Source organism: Chelonia mydas, chromosome 2 (genome assembly GCF_015237465.2).
Source record: "Chelonia mydas isolate rCheMyd1 chromosome 2, rCheMyd1.pri.v2, whole genome shotgun sequence".
NCBI lineage: Eukaryota > Metazoa > Chordata > Testudines > Cheloniidae > Chelonia > Chelonia mydas.
Window position 1 is genome coordinate 129,007,152 of NC_057850.1, and position 23,399 is coordinate 129,030,550.

The window sequence follows — 23,399 nt, forward strand, 5'->3', positions numbered from 1 at the left end:
ACCAGGGCTCAGCAAAGGAAACGGCACTCCTATTTTCCTCCCTCTAGCTGAGATGATTTCATGTTCTCTGTACTTCTTTGCAACTGAAGAGGGAATTGTTGAGTTCATAATTCGATGGGAACAGGTAGTTTCATGGCATGTGCAACTTTGTTTTCTGCATGCCCAGGCAGCATGTTTTGCCTGTCGTTTTATGGAATACTAAGGGGAAATGGTCCCTCGTGTCACTCGTCTGTGATTGGCAACCATTATTGGTATCATTCTATTTAGCAAAAGCTGTTGCTGTTTTGTTAGAAAATATTCCAGTGGTATTAGATATATAGGGAGCCAAGGCAGCATCAGCAACCTCACCTCACCTTGAGTTTTGTTGGCTGTTGCAGAATTTGCAAATCTTTAACAATGTATCTTTTTACATTCAAACTTTAAAAGAAACTTTTAAAAAGAAATTGGAGGGCCAGATGAGGAAGGGGACCAAGCAGTGGGGATTCATGTAAAATGAACTGCTTGTCTGAATCAATTTCCCAGTGGGCATGTATACATGTTACCAAACCTTTTTTTTTTTTTTTTTTTTTTTTAAATCCACTGCCGCAATTAGCACTAACTGGCATCCTTGTAGGCAGTCTCTGTCAGGAGTTTGAGGATTATGAGATTATAGAGAATTAACCATCCTCTCGCTTGATAGGATGATTATTCCAGAACAAGGTAGAAGACTGTTACTGTGCGTAGTATATATTTACTGTGGCTAAATTGAAGTGTATGTTCTCTAAGGCAATTGCTTTGATATCTGTAAGAGTATCTATAGCCAACAAATAATGTTCATATTAATTTTAATGTGATCCTATTTCTCTTGTGTAACTTTTCATTGGTCTGACACTTGTGGAAAATTGTTTCATGTCCAGTCTTACTGGCATGAATGCATAGTTTCATTACAAGGATTATGCCTATTAAAGGGCTATATTCGGTCCATTTTTGTCCAATAGTCTTTGTGGGTTTCAAAAGCTTTCAAAACATAAAATAATTATTCTTTTTTTATTTCTACAGAACCCAAAATGTGGTATGCACTTTCTAGACAAATAAAATATGCTCCAAGTCCTGGAGAAATATAAGTTAGGGGAGAGATCCATGGTCTGTTCCAAAGCTGTGATAAGAGTGCCTGCAACGTTAGGGCCTTTTCTGCACTGAGGTCAATGGAAAAACAAAGGAATGTCCTGGAGTCTCCAGGAGTTAAAGATTAATCTTTAATTAAAGATTGTCATGTGATGTAACCTCTAGGGATATGTCTAACCAACATTGGCAACCCTTACTCCCATTGATTTTAATGGGGGTAATCTTTGATGGAGGTGGTACATTAATGTATACACTATACTATAGTAGTATGTAGAAAGACTTTAAAGTGTATTATTATTTGTATTATGTTAGTTCCCAGAGGTCCTAATCAGGATACAGGCCTCATCGTGCTAAGCGACATCAAGGCTCATGGGAAAATACTGTCTAGAGGATTTTAGAATTTAATTAAAACAATATACAACAAATGTGAGTAGCAAACAAGATGATGAGGGTATGTTCTACTCTACATTGACATCTATTGTTTTGTTGTTACGTATGTCAAGGTCTTGTAAATGGGGCTGAGTGGGTTAAAGTGTTGATGACATAAGAAGTAAGATAATGAAAGGAGAGAGACATCTGTATGACAGACAAACGTACAGACATGGCTGGCTGTTCGTATGCATTAGAGCAGAGGACAAAAGTTATGGTGGAGTCCAGTCAAACATTTTGCCCTGTCCACAACCATGGAAAACACTCTTATTTAAAGAGCGAGTTTCATTCATTTTCAGAGATGACAATCTCATTCCTTTGGGGTGGGTGGAAGTAGATTGAGAAAACAACACAAAAGGTCTCATGTGACTGCTGGAAAGAAGGAATAATTTCTAACTGTTCTTGTAAAACTGGAAAGTTTCTGCTAAAAAATAAGCCGGGGGTGGGAGCCTTTCTCTAGTGGTAATGTCATATGAACAGTCAGAATCCTAGAAGCAGTGGTGCGATCCTTGGCAACAAATGTGTTCAGTTTCTTTGTCTGTTGCTGTACAGAGGACAACCTGTTTTTTTTTAAATGTTACGTTGAGTTGGCCGCATCATGCTGCCAATGATTAGCCGCTCTGTACATCCCCGAGGTGCTGGCAGTTTTCAATCTGTAAATGACCCTGATTTGTTATTACCTTATTTACTAATGAAAGAGTCAGTCTTTTTGTAACTGTTTGAATATTAGCTGAATGATCTATTCTCCAGCAGTGAACTGCAAGATGATCAATACGTTTAGCATAATAAGTGACAGCAGAGAGAGACCAGGTAAATTAGAACTATTCTGCAAATGGTTACCTAGATCTGTTAAACCAGGGGTGGGCAAACGTTTTGGCCCGAGGGCCACATCAGGGAATAGAAATTGTACGGCAGGCCATTAATGCTCACAAAATTGGGGTTCGGGTGCAGGAGGGGATGAGGGCTCTGTTTGGGGGTGCGGGCTCTGGGGTGGGGCTGGGGATGAGGAGTTTGGGGTGTAGGAGGGTGCTCTGGGCTGGGACCGAGGGGTTTGGAGGGGGATCAGGCCTGGGGCAGGGATGCAGAAAGGGGTGCAAGTTCCGGCTGGGGGATAAGAGGTTTGGGGTGCAGGAGGGTGCTCCATGCGGGTATCGAGGGGTTTGGAGAGCGGGAGGGGGATCAGGGCTGGGGCAGGGGGTTGGGGCATGGGGAGAGGCTCAGGGGTGCAGGCTCAGAGTTGCGCTTACCTCAAGTGGCTCTCGGAAGCAGTGGCATGTCCCTTCTCTGGCTCCTAGGTGTGGAGCAGCCCCCAACCCTCGGTGTGGAGTCACGGCGTGGCTTCCAGGAACTGCTTGATGCAGCCCCCGACCTGGTGCCTGGCTGGAGCGCCGGAGCAGGGCCTTGCTGCATGGTGCGGCCCCCCACTCAGTGCCCTGGCTGGAGTGCCAGAGCAGGGCTGAGCCGCATGGTGCGGTTCCCCCAGCCGGTGCCTCTGCTGGAGCACCGGAGTGGGACGAAGCCGCGTGGTGCGGCCCCCGATCCGGCTCCCCAACAGGCGCTCGTGGGCTGTCTTAAAATGTCTCGTGGGCTGGATTCGGCTCGCAGGCCTTAGTTTTCCCACCTCGTGTTAAACAATAAAGAAAAAATATCCCAGAGGTGAAATACTGCATGTTTTCTTTTTTAATGTAACAGAAAGGATTAGTGCTGTAGTGAAGAGCTGCATGTTCTACTTCAGAACTAGAAACCTCTATTTCAGCATTACTCTTAGAAGTACTGTATAACAAGCCCTTATGATGGAAAATACTAAAAAGAACAGGTTTTTTTGTGATGATTGTCACAATCTCATGAGTTCACAAAAGGAACTTTCTGAATGTAGTCTACAGGAGGAGTTCCTACCTTTTGAGAATTAAAAAGTACAGGAGCCTACTGGACTCTTGAGATAAAATTATGTATAGAATTACTTGAATGTGATATGCCTACATTTCCCTGGGAATACCTCTGATAGTATTGTCACAATCCAGGACAGTAATTTTAACTTTCGCATTTCAGTAGTAGGTCCTGCATGAATTCTGGATTAGATTCATAGGTAGGTACGTATCACTTAGCTATGTATGTATCACTCAATAGAAGGATTCTTCTAACATGCTCAAAGTCATATAAGTAGGAACTTGGCATCAGCAATGCCCATTCTCTCAGTCTCAGAGATTAGTGCAGTAAAAAATTCCAGTGACAGATATGTTTTTCTGCAATCATTTTTGATATAAAGAACCTTAAGCACCTCACACAAATAACTTGATTTTATTTCGGCGGGCTATTTGCTCCTTTTTATTCTCCTTATAAACTCCAGAGTGGAAGAAGAGTCTGAAAGGCAGTATACTGAGGCTTATCTTTTTTCTGACTGTCCCTTTCCTCCCATGAGCCCCTCTAATAATTCCAAAATGTTCAGAACATTTCTAATCATTTTATACCAATGCATCTTGTCGTGCTCCCTGTTAACTTTTTACATTGATGTTTCCTGAGTGAAGTCTGTATAATGTCAGAAAACAGAGATCCTCAACTTGTAAACTCTTTATGGAATTTGTATACTGCTCTTTGGAATTATCAATAGTCCCTTCTGCATGTCGTCCTAGTTTACTACACAGTACAGTAGCAAATGCCTGTTGACTTGCATTGTGAATGTCCAGCGGATGTGCTTAGTACTGTCTTAACCAGTGAAAACCACCAGGGAAGACTTACAATTTTGTTTTCGTCTGTCCCTGGGTTGCATATTGGTGGCATCTCAACAAATGCTTCAGAGGCAGACAGGCAAGCAAACATTATGTCTCTTTTCACTAGAGGCAGTGAAATATACCAAGTAGGGCATCTCTAGAGAATGTCTTAGTGTGATTTTTTTTTAAATGAAGCTGTATCACCCATTAAAGAGTAAAAAGTTTTGTTTGTTTATTTTGTTGTGCTTTGCTTTGTTTTTTTCACACACATGCACTCCTACCCCTTCCTGATGGGGGAGATTTGAAAGTTATTCCTGAGGTAACAGCAACAACAAAAAGAGCTGAATTAAAAACAAAAAATCTGAATCTGGAGATATACAAAACCTAGTTCGTTCAGAACAGAAGCTGCATGAGAGAGGGCATGCAGAAATACTGAACGCTAAAGCATTGATTCATATGTGTTGCTCTTGCAAGCCAGAGGGGACACACATAGCAGATGGAAACAGTTTCTGTTTCACTTCCTGCTGAGAGTTTAGATTTCCCAAATCCAAACTTCTAACTCCCTGGCTTCAACATTCCTCCACAAGTTGCACACATCTTTTAACATGTGTATCCCAAGGAAGCTAATGGTGTTTACGTTTGAAAAATGCTGAAGACCCAGCACCAGATTTTATCCTCTTGGATGTCTAGCTGTTCGCTGGACACAATTCTGCTGCTCCCTGCATCTAATTCAGGATATCGGCGTTTAGTCCAATTACATTAAATAGTAGAATTTCTCATGCCATCTCTCCTTTACCCAGTCTCGAGCATCTCCATTTTTTGTTTCATTATGAGATATATTTTTCTCTCCTATTATTCCTCCTTGTGTAACTTCAGCATGTTCAGTTTCATCTGTCCACCCATCCCAGTTCATTCTGCTACCCAGAGGCTAAAGACAGGATCTCTGACTGCCAACAGTCTGTGTGCCAGAGTTGCCACTTATATGGTAATTACATTTCTTATGGATTGCCCACAGCAGGTTGGGTAAGCAGCATCTGGCACTTGTTTACTCCGTTATCTAAAACCTGGATTAAGCCAATGCTATTTATCTTGGGGTGGATAGGTATGGAGTGATTTGTTTGAAGTGAAGGTGTTAAAGAAGACATGGATTCTGGAATAAATTTTTCATGAAGCCAGTGTGTCCTGACACAGAGCTGTCTGAGGCAACAAAATAACTACAGAGTTTCAGTTTATAGTAGAATAATGTAAAGGAGGGGATGTTGAAGGGCAGAAAATCAATATCTATTCTTCTTTAAATATATGGGGCTGACCTGGTGGGGGGTGAGCTATCTGTGCCCTGGCTAGGCTGGAAGAAGGCACTAAAGGACATCACTCAAGCTGAATCTCTCAGCCACCATCAGATCGCGTGGATCATTGATGAATGAGCGAGCAGTTGAATGTTTAGCTGGCTGTGACGACTTTGCACCGAAATATGAAAATTTATTACCAGGTTACCAACCAATGCCTTACTGCGTGCTTTCCCTTGTACACTCCTTCTGTGCACTCCCAATCCATCCGACAGCCAAGCCCTTTCTTTCTGCTGCTCCCCTCTCCTGCACTGAATTTATGGGCTAACTGCAACAGAGCTGTCATTTTTCCAGAGCTCTAGTACCAAAGGGTGCTTTTTTTGCAGTGATGCTGATGCTGAGCTAAGATATACATTTTCTTTATGTTTCATGCAAGATGACTTTGCTGAAAGGGCTAAAGGGGGACCAACACTGTATGCTCTAGAATTTGCACAGCCCTGAAGTGCTTAAGAAAGAAAAACAAGGGGGGCAAAAGGGAGAGAGAGAGGGAGAGGATCAGGCAGACAGGCAATGCCAGCCAATCAGAGAAGCTCTCATGAGCTGCAGAAGCAGAGCATATGAGCTGAGGGGTTTGGAGGTACACAGAGCTGGAGTCGTGTGCCTCTCTGAGGACTGGGAGCAGCTGTGCTGCGAGCACTGAGAAAAGTCCCCATTTGCTTCTTATAAATTAAGTTCCTTGTCACCAGTTAGGGCAAGTCAGCCAAGGTAAGGCTTAAATAAAATGACACTTTAATATGTAGCAACATTAATATTTCTGGACTATGGTGCTGCTAACACAGTCTTCTAACCAGTGTCAACAATATTTTGTGAAATATTACTGTAGCAGTGGATCCACAGCCTATAATATGCTTATTTTAAAGTTAACTCTAATGTGTAAGCCATACCCTTGTGATATTTTAGAATTGTGTTTGCTTATCCAAGAATATTGCAGTGCAACCTACAAAATATAAGCATAAAAATATAGCTGTGTTCTCTGTGTGCATTTATCTGTGAATGTCTGAACAATACCTACATTTCTGCTGTATAACTTGTGAGAATAATGTGCAGATGCATTTTAATGGTGATCACATTCAGATGATTTAGATCAGATCTCATTTATATATGTACCTAAATATATATGAAAAGGCAAACCCTGTAAGATTGTATAGCAGGAACATTATATTTGATATTTGAACAGTGGTTTTTAATCAGTTTTTCCAGTACCCGTAACATTACATGATATCTGAGCACTGAAATTGCAGTAGAACAGAGCTCTTGTCATGGTTTTAGCTGTAGCTGCTTGTTAAAGCTTAAGCAGTGCCTAAACTTTTACTTCTTGTAAAGGGCACTGTAAACAATGCACAGCCAGAAATGAGACCTCCTTTCATTTCCCCTTCTCACCCCTACACCACTTGTGCTAATGGACAAAAAATAATATACGATTCAGCATTACTTTAGCTCACTCAATGGTTTTGCCAATTGAACTTCCGCAGGGTTTGGAATTGAGGGTTTTAGCAAGGAAGGAGTTCATCAATATGACTTCACTAACGTGTATTCTGAAAACAAGGTGGCATTGAACCTGTGTGCATGTGTGACTTTGTCTGCATGAGTGACACCACCGAGAGAGGGCAAGAGGGTGGGGAAGCTACTTACTTGTCACAAGTGTAAACAAATAGTAACGCGTTTTGGAGTCAGACTTTGTAGTATAGCATGTATACTTTTTTTATAAGTACTTTGTGGGCTAAATGGGGACTTGGGATACATCCAACTACAAGAGCAGTGATGCCCCATCAGTGTTCTCTTGCTCAGAGGAAAGTGGTGAAAAGGAAAGGTAAAATGAGCATGGACTTCAGTTAGCTCAGGTGATAGCATCACTGACTTTATTTAAGCTACAGATTTTTTTCTTCATCCAGAACTCTAAACATAGCTCCGGTGTTTCCAAAGCTTTATTTTCTATGCTGCAGTCAATCAAATACGGTTGTCTGAAAACACAGTGTAGCTTTCCTTTTGCAGTAATTGTTCTTCTCCTTTATGGTAGTAAACACATGTCTTCAGGGGAGATATTAAACTAGTGTAAGATTTTAACGTGTGTTTGGCATAGAGTCCATCTTGGTAGGGAAAATGACACATTTAGAAAAAATAACCTGACTATATCCAAAGCTAATTTACCCTGTTGGTATTTACCAGCTTAAAATATCACCTAGAATAATTAACTCAAGCTTTTCTTGGATATGAATTAACTAAATGTGTTATAGGATTTCAAGTCAAGATATGGTTCCCATTCCACATGGTGGATCTAATTATGTAAAGTATTGTGTCTGGTAGAATATTTTTATGCTTCCTGACTGGTTAAAATCACCAGGGATCTTGCTGACTAGCACTAATGACACACTTCCTGTTTCATTTCTGCTGTGAAAACCATCAACAAAACATGAGCAGGAACATATGTATAGGTAACAAACACTGATCCAGTGCACCAGCATGGTGTTAGGGGGCACTGTGCTGCTGGAGATGGTGTCACCTGATAGATCACAGACAGAATAAAACTCCTTGCAGATGTTAAAGACAACTTGCAGATGTTAAAAATCCTTTGGGACTTCAGAAGAGTAGGAGTGCTGATGCTGGTATTCTGGCAAAATGCCAATTTGGGTAATTACATTCTACCCATATTAATTTCCTCGGCAATTTCATACAATATTCTTTAGTTCCTGAACTAGAATTATGCTGTGACTCTGTCTTGAGCAGTTTACTATCAAGTCCAAAATGAAGTGTGTGTGTTTGTGTGTGCCAAAAATGTGTGTGTCCTATTACTGACTCAGCTGCAGTATATAGTCAATTTGCCTAACTTAGTGTAGTTTGGGAGACAGTCTGCATTAGAAAAGGATTTTTAAAAAAATATATGCATTGACATTTTTCCTATCCTATTCTTTTCTCCTGATTTTAAAGTTATTTACTGGTTTTAGTGACAATTGTGAATTTATAAACAAAAATAAAAAGAAATTAATTTAAAAATTGGACTTGTCGAACAGGTGGTTTTGAACTTCAGCTGTTTGTAATATTTAACCTCCTTCAGAGTCCAATGGATAGGGTTTAATGGACATGCAAAGGTATGCTTTGGTTCCCTAAAATCTTACTTGGATTAAGAATTAGTATTCTGTTAATGTGGTTGTGGCATTGAACTTACTGGGCATGATCAATGTTCTGAACAGACCACATCAAACTGAAGAGGTACCAATAAGCGTGCACTCTCTCTCTCTCTCTCTCTCTAACAGCAAAAAGGCCTACACTAGATTAGCTATGACGACACATACACTGTGGCAAAGCATTCTTAAGTGTACTGAACATGGGGGTGGAGACTGACAAGAAACAAAGGGATGGTGGGAAGAGGTAACAAGCAAATCAATAAAATATATTCTGTTCATAGTGTTGGACACCCACTATGTGATATACATAAATGATTCAAAGGAAATGGTAGTGCATACAGTAGTTTACATAATCCAATGTATAAAAAAACAGCTAGAATTTGGTTTGAGATTTCAGTGGAACACACATGTTATGGGTCAGCAATGTCGGAGCTTAAAGGGAAGGGAGTGTGGTCTAGTGATAACAGTAAGAGTCAGGACTCTTGGATTCTGTTCCAGATTCTGTCACCGATTTGCTGTGTGAACTTGGGCAAGTCACATGGTCACAGAATGATAGAAATTTAGGACTGGAACAGACCTTAGTAGGTCATCTAGTCAAGTCCCCTGCAGTGAGGCAGGATTAAGTATTATCGAGAGACCCTCCCTAACAGGTGTTTGTCTAACCTGTTCTTATAAACCTCTAATGATGGAGAGTCCACAACCTTCTTAGGTAATTTGTTACGGTGCTTAACTACTTTTACAGTTAGGAAGCTTTTACTAATGTCCAACATAAAGCTCCCTTGCTGCAATGTAATCCAATTACCTGTTCTGTCCTGAGTGGTAAAGGAAAACATTTTATCACTCTCTTCTTTATAACAATCTTTCATGTACTTGTATTATCATGTCTTCCCTCAGTCTTCTCTGCTCCAGACTAAACAAACCCATTATTTTCCATCTTTCCTCGAAGATCATGTTTTCTAGGTCTTTAATCATTTTTGTTGTTTGCCTCTGGACTTTCTCCAATTTGTCCACATCTTTCCCAAAATGTGGTGCACAAAATGGGACATGATACTCTAGTTGAGGCCATATAAGTGCTGACTAGAGTGGAAGAATTATAGCTCTCCTGTTAATACAGTCTAGAATGACTTTTGCATTTTTTTAACAATATGACATTGTTGTCTCATATTTAGTTTGTGATCCACTGTAACACCCAGATCCTTTTCTGCAGTACTTCTTCAAAGACAGTCCTTTCCCATTTTGCATTTGTGCGATTGATTGTTCCTTCCCAAGTGTAGTACTTTGTATTTATCCTTATTATTGTCCTTAATCTTTCTATGTCTTAGTTTCTTCATCTATAAAATGAATATGAATAATATGTAAATTGTATAGGGATTCCCGATGCTTAATTATGGAGTGCAAGCAGTTTCAAAGTTAAGGTTGCAAATGAGTTTCCATTATACGCCCAATTTTACCCTCCACTTCTACCAAATGAAGGACTATGGGGCCCAAAATTGGTAGATTTAGGTCTGGGACTGAAGATTTTCCCCCAAATGTGAAGAGACATGGAAAAGGTTAACTCATGTTCCAAAAATAGGTGTTTCCACAAAACACTAAAAATGTATTTTTTTGCCACCTTTGGGACAAAGCAAGAAAGAGAAAACATAGTTTCCTGTATTCCCCTCACTGAAGAGTAGTTAACATGACCAAAGATTAGTTGATTACAATTAAATTATAAAAGAGTTTAACCTTCTAATTAGGAATATTTCAGTAGATTGTTGGTTTCAAAAAGTTTAATATAGGGCACTGACTATTTGAGAAGTCCAAAGCTTAATTCCCCCTGCCCCCGCCAAAAAGTGTGTAGTAACTTTTTTTCTTGCAGAGACAGACCTCAACCTCAGTGCATAAAGCAATTGCTAGATAGGCTTTTCAATAAAGAAAGGACAATGTGTGCTTAAGCCTGGAGTTAATCAGACAAGCTCATGGTAAATTAAGACACACACTCACAAAAAAGTGACTCCACAGTTAGAAAATAATTCTTAATTTTTTTTTGCAAGATCTTAGCATGGAAACAGAGAGTTGGAGACAATTAAAATTACATTAATTGCAATAATTTCTTTAATCAGTGGCTGCAGGGGGAATGCCTCCCACCCCATTTGACTGCTAGCCTCAGTATCTTCATCATGTGAATCTGCTAATGTGCTTACTTCTTTTGTCTCTTGAGAGGTCTGCAGCAAGTGTATATGTGAGAGGGAGAGGAAGGAGATCTTGAAGATTGAGGGGATGTTGCCAGTAGAGCAGGAAAGCAGTGGAAAAGGAAAGAGGGGAGAAGCAGAGTGAGAGGAAATGTCAAAGTATGGAAATGAAAAGTATGATGTGCTGGTGGTAGGGTTGCCAACTTGATAATTGCACAAAACTGAACGCCTAGCCCCACCCCTTCATGAGGCTCCCCCCCTACTCACTACATTCCCCCTCCCTTAGTGGCTCACTCTCCCCCACCCTTACTCACTTTCACTGGGCTGTGGCAGGGGGTTGGGGTGCAGGAGGGGGTGAGGGCTTGAAATGGAGGTGCAAGCTCTGAGGTATGGCCAGGAATGAGGGGTTTGGGGTGCAGGAGGGGGTTCCAGCTTGGGGAGGAGGGCTCAGGCCTGGGGCAGGGGGTTGGGGTTCAGGGTTGGGGTGCGGGCTTACCTTGGGCGGCTCCTGGTCAGAGGCACAGCGGGGCTAAGGCAGGCTGCCTGCCTGTCCTGGCTCTGTGCTGTGCCCCAGAAGCAGCCAGCAGGTCTGGCTCCTAGGTGGGGCGGGGAAGAGGCTCCGTGGCATGTGCTGCTCTCGCCCGCAGGCACCGCCCATCCCAGTCTCCTTTGGCCGTGAACCAGCCAATGGGAGTGCAAAGCCGGTGCTCAGGCAGCCAGCAGAGCCCCATGGCCCCCCCGCCTATGAGATGGACCTGATGGCCACTTCCAGGGCACAGCACGGTGCCCTAGGACAGGTAGGGACTAACCTGCCTTAGCTCCACAGCACTGCTGAGCGAGCTTTTAATGGCCCAGTTGACGGTGCTGACCAGAGCTGCCAGGATCCCTTTTCGACCTGATGTTCCGGTCAAAAACTGGGCACCTGGTCACCCTAACCGGTGGTAGAGCAGAAGATTAACAAAGAAATTAATGTTATGTTAACTTAAAGCTTTAAAAAGTGCAAAGAAAATAATAATTAATATTGCAAATGTAACATGAAGCAAGTTGATACTGTAATTTATTAATTGATGTATGATGTAGCAACCCTTGCATGTCTTCAAGCTTAGTGTTATGAAAATGGATATAAAAATGATTGAGACCTCCAAAGATAATGCATTGCATTAGTTATACTGACATGTATATTTTTGCTGGAATTATACAAACTAGAATTTTTGGTTGTTTTGCCTCTTATTAGGCAGAGTTAAGGTCGCGGCTGCTATTGCATGAAAATTAAAGTCTTGTTTAAGAAGCACAACCTTAATTGCTAATCTCTGGCTTTTTGATAGTTATTTGCTTTTTCTAAACACAGATATTCTTGAAAGATATGATGAAACATATTTATGTCTTTACTTCAACTTTAACTCCAGGTTAAGTACATTTTTATCTGTGAATTAATGTTTTTAGAGCACTTAGATATTTTTGGATAGAAAACAGAAGCGTCATTACTTTTATCAAATTTTAAAGCAAATCAGCAAGCAGGGGGCAAGAAAAGGTTGCGGGTTTTCTGTTGTGATAGTTTCAAACAAAACTGAGCTAGTTGGCAGATGTTAACTGTAGTTTGTAGTGTTTCCAATGCCCAGTTAATTATAACTACAGGATTTCAGTTTCCTCCATGCCTTTTGCTACTTCATTTGACTGACAATTTCACCCATATTATCTGGATCTTATAAATTCAGTCTCTGCTTTATGTCCATTACTCTACTAGGCAGTTGCAACATAGGAAAAAGAGAGAGGGGATTTTCTCTAGGCAGTGTTCCTATTAGAGGGTTATATGTTTTCATTTTGCCAGGTCACTAGTGATTTTTCACGGGTTCATCACATACTGTATCATTTCACAATGAATTATTATTAATATACTCATGCTTTAACTGAAAATATGTTAGGGGGTAAGGGAAAAGAGAGAATCAGCTTTTAAAAAATGCAATAATAATGCCACTAAGAATAGAGTGTTTGTTACTAGTAAACACATTTATAAGGTACTGCTTACAGCGTGTAGCTGAATAATGATCTCTTTCTCAGAATGTTTAAATAAGACCAATATGTTTATTTTCAGATTCTAAATTTTCATCTTCACAATTACACTAAATGATTTTATCTAAAAAAAATATATAAATAAATAAATGACTGGATCACTTAACCTAGTGGTAATGTTATATAATGCAATGCAGGAGACCTGAATTTGAATCTTGTATCACTCAAGTCTTTTCCTCCTTGCAAAGATTGAGAGAACTATGAATTGAAATTCTTTGCCCCAAGTGACAGTGCATGTCTTATGTTTCACAATAGTGATCCCACTGGTTGATAATGGAATAGCACTTGTAGCCATGAAGGGGATTTTTTAACTTTGAAAAAATAAATGTTGCTTTCAGGTCTCCTAAGCTGAAAGAATTGAGGTCACAATGTAGGGCAATGAAGGTTAAAGCAGGGAATAATGGATACATTCTCAGGGTTGAATCAGGAATCTGGAAGAAAATTTGAGGGGGGGGGAATTAAAACAATTAAATATCAGACTAATGATAAGCAAAGATTTTTTTCACCACTTAATTCCTGTGGCTATTTGGAGTGCGTGGGCTGTTTTGACATTTTAATTCTAGTTGTAGAAATAAGTTTGCTTCTGTGTTCGGCTTTCCTTACTGGGTGAAATTCTGTCTTTCACTGCATTCAAGTAACTCTTTCAGTGTGGCTACATGAGTGTGAATGCAGAATGTGAACCCATGTGGTTTAATTCTCTCATCCCCTGTGACTTTTTTAAAATGAAAATGAGTTGTGTTGTTTGATAAATGAGGGACATTCCAGCTGGTGCAGAAGACTAGGTTGTGTTTTTATAAATACATTTTGTCCATAACAATGGATCCAATTTTGCCGGAGGAGCATGAAAAAGTTGATTATGCTTGGATGAACTATTTTTGTTTTGTTTTAACATTTCTTGTTAAATATAACAGGAATATCTAGGTAGCAGTCACACTGATTGACATTCTTTCAGTTTGTGTGTGTGTGTGTAGAGTGAGTATCCTGCTGAAAGAAAGCTGGCTACTATGGCTTGTCCTGTAGTGAGAAAGATTTCATTTGATTCTAAGAAGGTATTTTTAACATTGATATATGGCATTAGCACTATGGAAGTGCTGACTCTTCTAAGTGTAAAATCTTGGCTTTCAGGAAAGGTGAAATAAACTAGGGCACATGAGCTGCACCATAGCATGTTATCTGACTGAGGAAAGTGCCAATATTTAAAAATAAAGAAGAAAACTGTAATTTATAGCTGGGTTAAAATCCTGAATCATTACTTCTTGTATGTTTCAAATTTTGTTCTTGCTAATAAATAATAGGCCTGATTACTGAAGTCACAGAAAAGCTACACATCATTTGTTATATGTAATTTTCACACACTTTGCTGATGAAGAGGACATACTCTAAATAAATGCATTTGTAATTAATTAAAACAAGATTTCTTGTATTCAGTTTAGAGATATTCAGCTTAGAGTTATTATCTCACCTTTTCAGCTTAAAGTGATGTGAACATATTTTTGTATTTGTATGGTACAAGGTGTAAAATAAATCAATTCAGTTAGCAATGTCTTCTGCAGTGACATGAGATGAGCTCCTTTTAAAAGCTACATTTTTAAAAGTTTGTTTTTTTAAAAAAACTGTAAAACATCTAAAACCTTCTTTGAAAGCTGCTAAAAAAACACAGGGGCTGGATCTTTCACCCCCCCAGTGACTTCAGTGAGAATAGGATTGAGGCTTAGAATCCAACACAGCTTTGTATAAGAAACTTTTATAGAAGGTTTGGAGGTGGGGAGGTAGAGGACAACCAAATGTGTGTAATATACAACATTCAGACATGGCAATTCTGATCACATTTTACTCCTTGTCCCAACAAATGTATTCCAACACATTTAAAAAAAGGGAAAAAAAAGAAGGATCTCAGACTGACAACTTTCTTAGCTCGATGTATAATGGAAATAATCATATAATGGATTTTGTCCATGGGATTCTTCCAGATTATAAATCCATATTCTCCCTCTTTCTCCCTCACCTTGCAGCATTACTTTCATAACTGTCACTAAGCTGTTTTATACGGTACTGCTAACCCCAGTACTGTTCAGCTGTGGAATGCTTTTAATACTACTGACCTTTGACAGGTATTTTTGTTACCATTAAAACTTTCTTGATGTTTTCCTTCCATTATGGAAAAGTCCTATGCAATTTAATAGAGATTTATATCCCTACTCAGTTATGTTTAGGGTTGCCAACCATCCAGGATTAGCCTGGAGTCTCCAGGAACAAAGATTAATCTTTAATTAAAGATGTCATGCTTATGTTATATACTAGTTATACTTAAAGTCGCCTGGCACTTTCCTTTGAGACTCTGTTCTCAGTTCCTGATAACTTTGTCAAGTTGCAACCATTTTGAAATATACTATGTTGTGCCTGCCTTCATTTATTTGTTTATTTATTTGTGGCTGGTTTTTAAGATTCTGCAAAAAAGGATTCAACTGTTTCAGAGAATGAGATTTGGGGGAAATACATTGTTTTGCCCAAGTTAAAAAACGTCTTACAACCATTTCATTGAATAACCCTGGCCATTTTTCTATTTTTGTTTCACTCAAAAAACCCAGCATTTTAAATTATTTTTTAAAAAAATATTCATTTCCCCATTTTCTCTCTCACCCTTTCTTTTTTGGTGAGCACTGGAAAAGGGGGAAAACAAGGGGGAAATGAAAGAAAAGATGAGGGTAGGAAATGGTTTCTGAAAACTAAGAACAAAAAATTGCAATAAATAAATAAATTCATAAAAAGCAGTTACCATTTGTGGACCATTATACCCATAATACAGTGTGTCTCCCCATGAATTAGTGAATTCCCCTCTTCTCCACACAGCCCAGCACCGATTGTGCATCCCAACCACACCTGTTCAGATTCTGCTCCTGCTCCTGATGTCCTCCTCTGTTCTGGGCTTCTGCTTCTTCCCCATCTGATCTGCTCCCTCATTCCTATCCTGAGTTTGGGTGAGGTCACTGGGTTGGGGCATCTTCCTGCCCCCTCCCCCTCCGCCCAGTGTGTGGAGATCAAGAGGGAAATCCTTTATTTCCCTGACTTTCCTCCATCATGCTAGGCCAGGGAGGGGGCAGAACTGGGCAATGGCAACCCAGATGAAGAAAAGGAAGGCTGAGCTCCTTGGGGCAATCCTGGTCCTTTAAGAGGGGCTGGAGGGTGGGAGGGAGCACTGCCTGCTTCATGTGCTGAGGGATAAGAAAATTCTGCAGTGTTTGGAGTTGCTCTCATTGGCTCTCTTTACGCAGGAGATGGAGGAGTAGGGAAGGACAGCCAATCAGAGGGGATATCCTTGAAAAGACTCTGAAAACCAGTTGTCTACAGGGTCAACCCATAAATTTGGCAGCCATGCAAATATCCCTTAAGCAACTGGAGCAGAAGAAAGCCTGGGTGAATGTGTAGGGTTTGTCGTGTGCCTGGATGGCCAATAAACTTGAGCTTTGTTACACTAAGGTGAGTTCAGGTGAATACCAAGTTCCAGAATCTAATAATGGACTGATGTGCAACTGGAGTCAGATTGGCCTGGATTGATAAATAACATGTGGTGTGTTTGCAAATCCCACATTCACATATATCTACACACTTTCTAGTTTTGAATTGAAACTAGAAAGGTTTCCATCCACCTTAAAAAAAAAAAAAAAGAAAAAAAAAGTGTATCCCATTCTCAGAACTGCAATGAGTTTCACTTCATAGGGCCATCCGAATGCTAATTATTGCTCATTAAATTACAATGAGATCTTGCCTTATTCACTGTGGAGCTTATTATATTTAATGAGTTTTGCAACTCTCCTGCAGAACAAAACTCAAGAATGCCTGTATGCCTATGTCCTATTTAAGTCTATGACACTAAACATCCTGTGACATGTGTACAAGCTTTCTCACACATTTGTAAGTATTTGCAATTGTTTTTAAAAGCAGTAGGTTACTTTCCTCAACTTTAGAAATGCCTCCTACGGTGCCTAACTCCAAATCTTTGCTGTTGCATTTTGGATCAGATGAAGGGTGAGTGGTTTTACAAATCAAACCCATTCAATAAACCTTGCTTTCAACTCTTCAATATACTCATTTAAAAGAGTGTATGTGAATTGAGCCTAATTTAGGGCTCAGTATGAGACATCATTCATATTTAAACTTTTTAAACTTCAGATTTATACACTTCGAACAGTGTTAATATGGATAAACAGTGACTACTAAACACCAGCCAGAGGAAAATTGAGTAATATTTATATAACCTGGATCCTCTGCACACCATATCAACACTTAATATAAATTTTTGGTCACTCAGCACCTCATTCTTTGCTTATTTCTGTGCAGGAATCTCAACCACACCACCATCAGCCCATGCAAACCAAATTGTGCAGAATATTTGGAAACGTAGAAATTTTAGCAGAATTAAATCTAAAATAACAAAAAAAAAAAAATTAGAATTGTTTTCTGTGTATTGCCGTTGGATATCCTCTAAGAAACTGAAGGTCTGCTTGATGTTCTTAATTTAAAAGTTGCACTCCTAGTAAATTCAGACAAGCAAATGACTCTTTAAACAAACTATTTTACCTTCTTTTAATGCCACTAGTGGGAGCTGCACACATGGGAACTAGATCCTTGGCCCAGATTCTTGTTCCAAAATGACCTCTTGGAGTCACAGGTGCAGATGCACCTTGATCAGCCCTAAGATCAAGGAGCCTTAAAGGGAGTAGCTTGAAGACACATATGCCTGCTCCAGCTGTGCTGAGTGTACTTTGTTGCAGCTGAACAGTTAGTCCATTAACTGATGCAATAGGTGGCACTTAGCTCCTGCCTATCCAGATATACAGCATACTCCACAAAAGGGAGCTTTGTATGCATTCTTTGCAATGCTGGTCAGTGATCTAAGCAATATTCTTTTTTTTTTTTTTTTGAAAGCAGGAATGGACTCAAGCTCTGATCCACCCCTCTAGCAGGATTCTAGGGGCCAGGTCCTGAGTGTTTGCTGACCTGAGTCATACTGATTTGTGTGTGGAGGAGGGCTTGGGCTCAAACCTGAGTCTTAGCAAGGGCTTGGTGTGAATGTAGACATACCCATCGAGGGGTATGCAGGGGGGAGATGGAGGTGATGGCTCCAAGGCTCCTCACATATAGAGCCTTCTATTGAGGTGACAAGAATGGCACATAGAGCTGGGATGATCGTGGAGTGCCGCATAGGCCCTGCTGCACGGGGCTGGATGAATAATAGATTATTCAGTTTGCCGGAAATTCTGAAAAATTGGAAAAAAAACATTTCAGGTTAAACTGAAAACAACATTTTTTGAAATTTTTAGTAAATTGGAAAGTCAAAAAAATGTCTTTTAGTGTCAAATGAAAAGTTTTGTCCAACCAGAAAACAATATTTTATTTTAATTTTTAGCATTTTTTAACATTTAAAAATAAAATTAAAGGAAATTTTGAAACTAAGTCACTTTGAATGGAAAAATTGAAACATTTAGTTTTGAAAATATCAAAACGAAACATTTATGGGGGAAGGGAGACTTGTTTTTTTCTTGACCGAAACAATTTGGTGAAATCAACAAAAAATCATGAAATGTTTCCTTGTTGCTGAATCTGTATTTTTCACTGAAAAAATAATTGGTCAAAAACGTTTGCTCAACTCCAGTCCCATCATACACAGAGTTCTGCAGAGGCGCAAGTACCACTACTCCTACTCCAATCTGCAGTAGGTGCTTCCGACCCTGCACCAACCATGGCAGCACTGGAGCTGTCTCTGCAGACTTAGGAAGATATTCCTGCATTGAGTTACTCTGTTCAATATTGCAAGGTTTTCTTCTCAACATATGGACTAGAATTTTATAGTTGAAGAGTGCTTAGTTTTTGCTCATGTTGATGACACTCGCTGAAAAAGATTACTACTTGCTGTGGGTGAGTAAATTTTGCAAGCTCTGAAAGATAAAATATAAGTGTGAAGTATTATTCTTTGTTACACTAACTCGTATCCAATGAAAGTTTCTGAATTAGCTGATTTTTTGCCCCATGCTGTTAGGTGCCTGGATCCATTCAGATCTCTTTTGAATTCCAATGTAAATATTCCCTTTTCCCCTCCCATACCCATTCCTTAATATACACACATACACCCTTCTGGTGTTAACAGCATGCACTCTGCGGTGTAAATAACAATAAAAAAACCACTATTCCTGAGATGTTTCAGAAATATTGTTTTTGAGTGGTTTCCCAAGGGTCTTGTGAGCCTGGCATCTTAACATTTATTCAGTCTGATCCTCTGTTTGCACTTTTTCAGTCCAAAAAACCATATTACTCTCTGCTGCCTACAGGCATAAGAGATTCATTTCTGTCTTACAAGCAAAATGAATAGATATTTTGAACTGCCTCCATTTTGTTTAAAGTTTGCCTTTGAAAGCTTAGTATGATGGATTTGAGATTTCCTTTCAGGCACCCTCCAATTTATTCCCATTATTTATATTTTAAGGTAATGCTTCTCTCTTCTGTCATAGTTCCCTAAGTGCAATGGAGGACTGTTTAGCTGCTTCATGTAAGAGGCAGCTCAGACAAGCTGCAGTATCACTTTTGCTTTTGGTAGACCTTTTTACACACAAAATGCTCCATTTTATCACTGATGTTCCCTAACTGAAACATCAGAATTTTTAAAGACCATAAAGCAACAAGTGAACAGAAAGGAAATTCAGCTTCCTTTTCCCTCTGCTGATGGTTTTACATAATCATGTTGTTGCTCTCAATTTTACCCTTTCCCCTTCTCCTTCCTTATAGTCCTCTGAATCCTCTGGTCTTATTGCTCCAATTATAGTCCATTCTTGGATTTGCATCTTGAGATTTACTTCCTCTTAGAACACTAGTTCTCTAACTGGTACATTGTCTCTCTTCTCCTTCAAAACCATCTGTAAAACTGACTATAGGACTATCCTCACCTTCTCCTCTTCCCCAGTAATTTCTTCATCCTTTCCTAAACTGATCTTCTAAATCTTGTCTTATCTATTTTATATTTAAGCTTTTGAGAACAGGTGTAAGATCCAGCAGGTCTCAAATGTGCAGAAACGCTAGCTAGTGGACAATGCCATGCTGCCACCCAGCAGTGGCTATGACTGCCTTGCACTCCACTATCCATGACATGCGGTGGACATAGACCATAGGAAGTCTCACTTTGAGGGATCTGACAGGCAGGAGCCTCAGAGCTCCCAAATGGCTCCCCACCCTTTAGAAACCCAAGAGGTGTTCCAGGAAGCGTCATGGTAATAATGTGGTTCTCCTGTAGCTGCCATGACCATTCTGGCTCTTGAGCTCCTAGCTTTGACCTCAACTTGATTTGGACCTGATCCTGAAACTTGACCATGAACTCCTCTGATACTCTCAACCTCAGGTTTGATGCCCTTGTCAGTGTCCTGACATTAGAGAACATGTCTGTCTTAGTTTTTAAATAGACCGGGCTAGTAGATGCCACAGGGATCCCTGTTAGTCTAGGTCTTAGTTAAAATCCTCACTAATGATTTTGAAGTGGAAGAAAATACATAAGGGATAAATATTCCAATTTTCTTATATTGGAAGTATATGCATATGTCAAAAATGCCAAACAGAAGAGAATGTTTCAGAAATATGGACAGAAAGGAATGACATAAAATTCATTTAATAAAAAAGGTGAAATGAAAATTAATCCAAAATACAAATAGTCAGTGAAAAGGGGGCAGGGAACGTGGACAGCAGTAATCCTGTAGAAGAAGTAGGAGTAATAGTGAAAAGCAAATAAGAGATAAGTTTGCAACGTGATATGGAAGCAAAATATCAATGTAGTTTATCGCCGTTTATTGAAATACTTGACTTCACAGATAGTCCTTTTCCATATAGCTTTGCTGTGACAATATATGAAGGATTGTGTTCAGTTCTGGCTCCCTTATGTTAATACATTTCTGGTAATGTCTGAAAGAATTCAGAAAAGAGAAAAATCCTCAGAAGACAAGAGGAAACATTAAATAGAAGTAAATATGAATAGCTTGGTTAAAGTATGACTAAGGGTGTCTTGGAATGGAGGTGGGGGTAAAATTAGATATTTGAAGAGAGTATGAGCCAAAGCAAGAAAGGAGCTGTTGAAGGTAGAACAAACGTGTACTAGGATTTGTGGGATAAAAGTAAGAAGGGGGAAATTGAGTCTGGATTGAGTCAGATGGAATTTCCAGACCAGAAGCTCTGTTAGACTGTGGAATTGTCTCTGAAGGAAAGCTATAGAAGCCCCATCATGTAGAATATTTAAAACTCAACTGGATGAGGCACTAGAAAATCTACTTCTGGGGAAATGTAAACTGATTAAGCTTTACTTGCACTGGAGGATAAACGTGATGTGTGAATATACAATTCTGTGTGTGTGTGTATGTTCATGTACATATATGTATATATTTATTATTTATCTTCAGATAAAAGGTTGATTTCCTCCACCTGAAAAAAGACTGTTGAATTTTAACTTGAGAAGCTTCTCTCTGCATTATTCCTATAGCACCAGATTTTTATTGGAGCAGTAATTTTTTTTGTTACTTTCAGAAAAGAGCCCTTCCTTATGTATGATGGAAGGCCTCTGTGTCTTTAAGAACGTTCCATAGATTTTTGAAAACAGAGGTCTAATACAGAGTCAGTTTCAGTTCTCTCAAGGAAGCTCAGATGAGCCTGAACAGCTACAAAAACATCAGTTATAAAAGAAAAAGGTTCTGACCTCACTATTTGAGTGTCTGAGAAACCATTCCCTGCTTTCATTTTTCAATTATTGTCCAAAGCAAAAGTAGCCTAATCATTTTCAAACAAAAATCTCTCTTTTGAGGACTCAATGGCTCTAAGCTGATTTGATTTTAATTTTATTTTTAAAAGGTATTACTTTTATGGAGTTCTTGTATTGCTGTATTAAATCTAGAAACTCACTGACCAGAGATTGTGAAAACAAAAAAGACTCTGGGAGCATTTTAATGTTCTGCCATAGCAAAAGTTATTCACTTTCCTAAAACTAGTAGAATTCAAGGGGAGATCACCAGGCTAAATTGGCTTGTGCCTAAACTAGCTACAACATGGTATGTATGTCCTTTTGTTCACAGATTAATTTATGATAGTAAAGTTTTGCAATCTTTGAACAAAAAGCTTAACCTCCACATCACTTCTCGTTTCCAGAAAAATGGGTATAAAACCAAATAAAAAATCTCAAGACACTTAACAGAAATGAGTAAGTGTTTTATAGCATTTCAGCAATGGAGAAGCTGAATCACATAGAGATTAAGGCCCTGATCGTGCACAGACATATGCACATGTTGAAGCATGAGCATAAATCTGTGCAGGATAGGCACTTAAGTGGTCATACAGTAAATCAGTGACTGAGTCTGGAATAGAATGCAGGACTTTCAGCCTTGTTGCCTCTCCCTATGGCATCTCTGTAGTCTATGGGACTGTGATACAGGAAGATGAAAGCAATGTACTATAGCATCTATAAAGAAGTCCCCATGGCATCACCATGGCAACAGAGATAGATAGTTTAAAGGCATCTTTGTTTTATCTGCCTTGAATGACCCAATAGTCTTCCTCCTCCCAAGTGCTTTGATTCAGTTTGGTGTCCAGTAGAACTGGGTGAGCAGCTGATAAAATGCAGGATTTTTTAATTAGCTTTTTCCCTCCACAAAAATCTTTCACCAAAAAAAAAAAAAATCAAAACATGTTGAGCACTTTATATGCTGCTCACCCAGTTCTACTGGACACCAAACTGAGTCAAAGTGCTTGGGAGGAGGAAGATTCTAACTCTCAAGTAAATATACAAGCATTGGTCCTCAAGCTGAGTTTGTGTTTGGTGAATTTTGATTTGCTGGAGTGTTCAGGATATGTTTGAGGAAAACTGAAATGTCCTGAATAACATTAGCAAGGATACAATTCATATCCTTTCGCTGCTACTACCTGTGAGAGGAAAAGGATGAGTGCTGGATTGTCCCAAAATCTAATACTCAGTAGACATCCAGAGGACATCTGAGAGATTCTGTAGGGTGTGATATACTGTATAAACAGCAGTAACTTGAAGAGTAAGGGAGCCTAACATGGCCACCCTCAATACACCCTGTCACCACAAAGAGGAATCAGGAGAGCAACCCTGACATAACACAGACATAATATGGATTATTTTGGTAGCAGCCTACACAAATTGAATTGTCCTCCAATTCCTTTGTTATGGCCAGTTTGGGGCTCTGGAGGAGCTTGCTGGTACAGCTATAAATAACTTCAGCCTTTTTGTACCTGATCTCGAAGGGGATGCAATTTTTGGATTAGGACTCTGATAGTTAATTGGCATTTTATTGTAGGTACTCGGGTGGTGAGCGCAGGGGTTTTTGTTTGTGGTTTTTTGTTTTTTTGTTTTTTGCTATAAGAAAAGAATCACTTTGCAAAATAAAATACTCATCTCCTGCTGGC

The 23,399-nt window shown here is 39.5% G+C and overlaps 1 protein-coding gene across 6 annotated transcripts in view; it reads left to right on the plus strand.

Annotated features, from left to right (window-relative positions):
* The window catches only part of CDH18 (cadherin 18), an 840,354-nt gene that overhangs the window by 480,322 nt on the left and 336,633 nt on the right, over positions 1 to 23,399 (plus strand). The window contains exon 1 of one of the 6 annotated variants that reach the window (XM_043540234.1): positions 6,154 to 6,292. The exons of 4 other annotated variants lie outside the window; for them this stretch is intronic. The gene's annotated coding sequence lies outside the window, so the exon portion shown is untranslated. Of the gene's footprint in view, positions 1 to 6,153; positions 6,293 to 23,399 lie in introns of those variants that run through there. One more of the 6 variants, XM_043540233.1, reaches the window with a different exon arrangement.